The following is a 6,000-nucleotide window of genomic DNA, read 5'->3' as shown; positions in this document are numbered from 1 at the left end:
TTTGCTCCGAAAGTTCACAAGACTAGCCGGGGTTCGCTATTTGAGCCTTTATCACAGTTTGTGGATTTCATCTCAGACCCAGTCCTTGTGCACATACCCTCTTACGTCAGAGATTCAGAACACCTTTTATAACTTTTACAGCTAGTGCAGATAAGAGATAATCAACAATTGACATTGGTCACTTTAGATGTCAGAGCCTTATACACCAATATTCCACAGCAAGGTGCTGTGGATGTGGTGGATCAAGTGTTGAGCACTTCACCATTATCAGTTCGTAAGAAACTTTTACTGTTGGAAATGGCCAAGTTGGTAATTTATAATAACATTTTTGTGTATGAACAGCAGGTATATCATCAAATAAAGGGGGTCGCCATGGGGGCTACAGTAGCCCCCACGGTGGCCTGCCTTTACATAGCATAGTTTGAGAGCCTTCACATTTACCCCTCTACATATTTTGAGGATGTGGTGGGATGGTACGGTATATTGACGATATTTTTCTAATATGGAAGGGTTCAAGAGCTAACTTAGAAGATTTTCTAAGTTATCTAAATCATAAGGATAATAACATACAGTTTGATCATCATATAGGCGGGTCTGAGGTGAATTTTCTTGATATACATATTTTTTGTGCTGAGTCTGAATTTAGTACAGAATCTTTTCGTAAGCATACTGATCGCAACTCTATTTTACACTATCAAAGTCACCATCCGGTCAATTTAAAAAATAGTATTCCTAGTAGCCAATTGTTAAGAGTGCGGAGATTATGCAGTTCCCGGAAAGTGTATCAGCATCAAGCAGAGCAGATGCTGGTACACTTTCAACAGAGAAGGTATCTATCTAAGATATTACGCAGAGCTGCTAAAAGAGCTTTTAATGTCCAGCCAGAGTGGTATAATTCGCCCGGTAAGCGAGCTGCTACATCATGTTTAACCTGTGTGTTGCCTTACACACAGGTTTCCACTTCAATAGTTCGAATCATTAGAAAACATTGGTCAACTTTAGCTATACATCCCCTTGGGCTTCACACTCAGGGAGCTTGGTCTCTTCAGGAGAAGCATCTCCAGATCAATCTCCTGGAATTGCGAGCGATCTGGAACGCTCTAAAGGCTTTCAGAGATCGGCTATCCAACAAAATTGTTCTCATTCAGACAGACAATCAGGTTGCAATGTATTACACCAACAAGCAAGGGGGTACCGGATCTCGCCCTCTCTGTCAGGAGGCCGTGCAGATGTGGCTATGGGCCTGCCAACACGGAATGATTCTTCAAGCCACTTATCTAGCCGGTGTAAACAACAGTCTGGCCGACAGGTTGAGCAGGATTATGCAGCCTCACGAGTGGTCCTTGAACATGACTATTGCCAAAAAGATTTTTCGAGTCTGGGGCACTCCATCGATAGATCTTTTTGCTTCCCAGGACACTCACAAGGTTCCTCAATTTTGTTCCAGACTTCAGGCCCACGGCAGACTAGCATCGGATGCCTTTCTCCTTTATTGGGGGACAGGACTCCTGTATGCGTATCTTCCCATCCCCTTTGTGGGGAAGACTTTACTGAAACTCAAGCAAGACCAGGGAACCATGATTCTGATAGCGCCCTTTTGGCCCCGTCAGATTTGGTTCCCCCTTCTTCTGGAACTTTCTTCAGAAGAGCCATGGAGATTGGACTGTTTTCCGACCCTCATTACCCAGAACGAGGGGGCGCTTCTGCAGCCCAACCTCCAGTCTCTGGCTCTCACGGCCTGGATGTTGCGAGCATAGAGGTTGCTTCTTTTGGTCTCCCTGAGGGTGTCTCCAGAGTCCTGTTTGCTTCCAGAAAAGATTCCACACATAGGTGTTATTCTTTTAAATGGAAGAGGTTTGCCGTCTGGTGTGACAGCAAAGCCCTAGATCCTTTCTCTTGTCCTGCACAGACCTTGCTCGAATACCTTCTACACTTATCTGAGTCTGGTCTAAAACCAACTCGGTCAAGGTTCATCTTAGCGCAATCAGTGCAATCAGCGCATTCACGTGTAGACGGTTTGCCTATCTCTGGACAGCCTTTGGTGATTCGTTTCATGAGAGGTTTGTTTTTGACAAAGCCCCCTGTCAAACCTCCTCCAGTGCCATGGATCTCAATGTCGTTCTCACCCAGCTGACAACTCCTTTCGAGCCACTGGATTCCTGCCATCTGAAGTACTTGACCTTAAAGGTCATTTTCTTGGTGGCGGTTATTTCAGCTCGTAGGGTCAGTGAGCTTCAGGCCCTGGTAGTTCATGCACCTTTTCTTGTCTTTCATCATGACAAGGTAGTTCTCTGCACGCACCCAAGGTTTTTACCGAAGGTGGTGTCGGAGTTCCATCTGAACCAGTCAATTGTCTTGCCACCATTTTTTCCCCCTCCTCACATGAGCCCGGGCGAAAGCAAGTTGCACACTTTGGACTGTAAAAGAGCATTAGCCTGTTACGTGGAGCGGACACGCCCCTTCAGACAGTCTGCCCAGTTGTTTATTTCTTTTAATCCCAATAAGAGGGGAGTTGCTGTCGGAAAACGCACCATTTCTAATTGGCTAGCAGATTGCATTTCCTTCTCTTATGCCCAAGCTGGGCTGACTTTGGACGGTCATGTCACGGCTCATAATGTTAGAGCCATGGCTGCGTCACTGGCTCATCTAAAGTCAGCCACCATTGAAGAGATTTGCAAAGCTGCGACGTGGTCTTCAATCCACACATTCACATCTCATTACTGCCTTCAGAAACATAGCCGACGCGACAGTCGGTTTGGCCAGTCGGTGCTGCAGAGTCTGTTTGGGGTTTAGAATCCAACTCCCCTAGGCCCATTTTTATTCTGTTCCAGGCTGCACTCTCAGTTAGTTGTGTTTTGTTTCAGGTCAATTTCAGTTATGTCCTCGCCGTTGCGAGGCCCAATTCACCGCTCTTTGTTATGTTGAGTGAGTGAGAATATTAGCCTGCTTGTCTTCGGAGAAAGAGTAGTTACTTACCTGTAACAGGTGTTCTCGGAAGACAGCAGGCAATATATTCTCACAACCCTCCCACCTCCCCTTAGGAGTTGTATTCCTCTATTCTTTTGGATATAACTGAGGAATGTGTCCTCACGGCGGGCGGGAAAAGGGACGCACACATGTGCAGTGCATCCACGCGGCAAGTGACACTTTCAGATTTTAAGAAGACTTTGCTAGAAAATCCTCCGGGACGACATGACGTCACCCATCTGTGAGAATATATTGCCTGCTGTCTTCGGAGAACAACTGTTACAGGTAAATAACTACTCTTTACCTCCGACGTCGCAGCAGCTGCGCAGCGTCAGTGAAGGCGCTGCCCGACGTCTGAAGCCTTCCCTTCGCTCGTTCGTGCTCTCTCAGTGTCCCGCCCTCGCAAGGAAATGATGTCAGAAGAAGGCGGGACATTGAGAGGGCACGAACGAGCGAAGGGAAGGCTTCAGACGTCGGCCAGCGCCTTCACTGACGCTGCGCAGCTGCTGCGACGTCGGAGGTAAATAGAAATACGAGATTTAAATCCCCCAAGGCAGCGCGGGTACCGGCGGAGGAAACTGAGGGCGGCTGGGCTGCTGTCGGGGTCCCGGAGCTAAAGTAAGCGGCGGCGGTGGTAAGCATGGCGCGGCGGCTCCCTCCTGCCATGCTTTCCGGGTTCAGCCGGCCCTGCATAAACAGTAGTGCAGAGCTGCAGAAATTCCTCTTAAATATGGCAGGACCAATTGTCTTAATTACAGAAAAACAATTGTAAAATACATTTTAATGTTAAAACAATTGCAACTCAGTCCTTGGTATATATTTTATGGTATTGAGTAAGAGGCCTCTTAACCTAACAAAACGAAACCAAATTCAGGGGAAATGGTGAAGAACTGGATGGACGAGAGACGAGCTGGATGGTTATTTTGTAGAGCAGCTGTATTTTTCTTGTTTTCAGTCACAGGTGGCTAATGTGGAAACTGCAGTTCATTTTAAATATCTGTATATCAGTAAGTGACCGCACATTAGATCATACAGCTGTTTTAGCATAACTGTTGTAAAAATCAGTAGAGAAGATAACTTTTGATATCTAGCTTTAAAATCACACAGGGAGTGGAGTACATCTGTCTTGTTTCAGCAGCCTCTGTACTTAGTTTTTGCGAGGGTTTTTTTTTTTTTGTCTTTATTTTTTATCTTTCATTTTTTTTCCAGTTTTTATTTAAGTGAAATGCACTGCTTCCAAACTTGCACCTTTAGGGGTCAAACTGAAGACCCCCCCCCCCCCCCCCCCCCATTTTTTTACTCTTGAAGAGCAGAATACAATCCATTATGACACATGAATGAATTAGTTGGGTGGATGGCTCTAGCATTTTGACATTATCTGGGGAATTGTAGAGCAACATTTTTGCTTGATTAGTGCAATCATTAGTTTTGAGTCTTTTGGATTAGTGCAAACTCATTTATTTGGGTTGTTCTAATCTAAGCAATTGCTAACAAAAAAGTCAATCAATTCAAAATAGCTCTGCCTCTGATTATTCCCTGAATTTGCTTGCTACATTGGCTTTCTGTACATGCAAGAGGAGTAGTATTTCAATTTTTCTGCCTAATACAAGTCATAAGGTTCTTATAGTTTGGCTCCCCTATATTTTTAAAATCATTTTGGTGCCCTTTTACCAAACAGTGGTAAAGGGGGGCTCTGTGGTGGCATTGACATGCAGGTTTGCCAAGTGCTGAGGTCCCTTTTTACCACCACCGGTAAAATGTAAAAAAAAAAGGAAATAGCTGTGTAGTAAGATAAACATTTGCCGCGCCACGCAGGCATTTTCTGGGGGCTCCAGTGGTACCCCGGCAGTAACAGTGCAGCACTGATACTTACGGGCACGTCCCTGCACTAGAAAATATAAAAGTATTTTATAGCACTCTAATAGCCCTGCGCCAGAAGCCAGAACTACTACTGGTAGGGACGATTTGGTATGTGATGGTTCGGCTACTGCCACTTTGTAAAAGGGCCCCTTTGTATTTCAAGGGAAGTCTAGAGTTAGTAGAATTCATACTTTATTCACCTTCCCATCCTTAAGGAGTATGAAGAGAATTAAATTATTAGATAACTTATTTTCATTTTAGGCAGCAAGATTGGATAAAATAGTTCTGACTTTTTTATTATCAGCTATTGATTACAAGCATTTTAGAGGTCTAATCAATATATATTTGTTCAGGAAATATGTTTTGAATTCTACTGGATAGTTATATTGAGGGCCGAGTTTAATCATATGTCTGATGTATTTTACTGGTTATGTCCAGTTTTTTTTGTGTGAAGTGCAAGGTAAATGGTGGAATTTTTTGATTTAATGTTATTATTTCCTCCTTAAAGTTGAAGTAACTTGCAGATTTCTCCACAGCTATAATCTTGTTACAGTTGGCTTAATTCACTGTCCAGTAAAATGTGTCCTCAGCAGTGATCTCCTCTGCAGCTTGAGGGACAAAAAAATGAGCTGTGCTCACACAAGAGAGGTGTCCCTTATGACATAATCAAATACTGAGGTTCAATTGCTTGTGTTCTTTAAATATCCTCCTGTGATGAAAGTGGTGTTTCAAAAATGGGACATTTTCATGTTGCTTATGTGGGACTATTCTGTGACTTATACAAGCCATGCTTTTTCAGTTCACCGATTTACAAACTGCCTAGCCCTATTCATTTATAGTACATAAAAGAAAAAAAAAACAGGTGGCGTTCGTAGGAGCTCACCTTCTCTTGTCATCTGCTGTGAGAAGAATCCTGCTAAGCTTTACATTCTGATAACCTGTGCTTTTAGATTTGATTGTTTGCTTTTCCAAATCCAATCCAAGGTGAGTACATACAGATACAGTAGGTGTTTCCCTGTCCACAGGATTTAACAGTCTTAAGTTTTGTGTTTGAAGCACTGGCAGATTAAGTGACTTAGGTTACAAGTAATGTCAGTGGAGGAATGGGATTTGAGCACTGGCTTTCCATATCGTCCCACAGATCAATCCAGCGATGAGTGGGTTATGTTCCTC

At 43.9% G+C, this 6,000-nt stretch overlaps 1 protein-coding gene across 1 annotated transcript in view; it reads left to right on the top strand.

Annotated features, from left to right (window-relative positions):
- Nucleotides 1-3,496: 3,496 nt before the first annotated feature.
- TUT7 (terminal uridylyl transferase 7) overlaps nt 3,497-6,000 on the top strand; it is a 242,055-nt gene continuing 239,551 nt past the window's right edge. Inside the window, 1 exon segment of the mRNA XM_030193686.1 lies at nt 3,497-3,585. The gene's annotated coding sequence lies outside the window, so the exon portion shown is untranslated.

Source organism: Microcaecilia unicolor, chromosome 2 (genome assembly GCF_901765095.1).
Source record: "Microcaecilia unicolor chromosome 2, aMicUni1.1, whole genome shotgun sequence".
Taxonomy (NCBI): Eukaryota; Metazoa; Chordata; class Amphibia; order Gymnophiona; family Siphonopidae; genus Microcaecilia; species Microcaecilia unicolor.
Note: the sequence above shows the minus strand (reverse complement) of the source record. Positions and strands in the feature narration are given on the sequence as shown.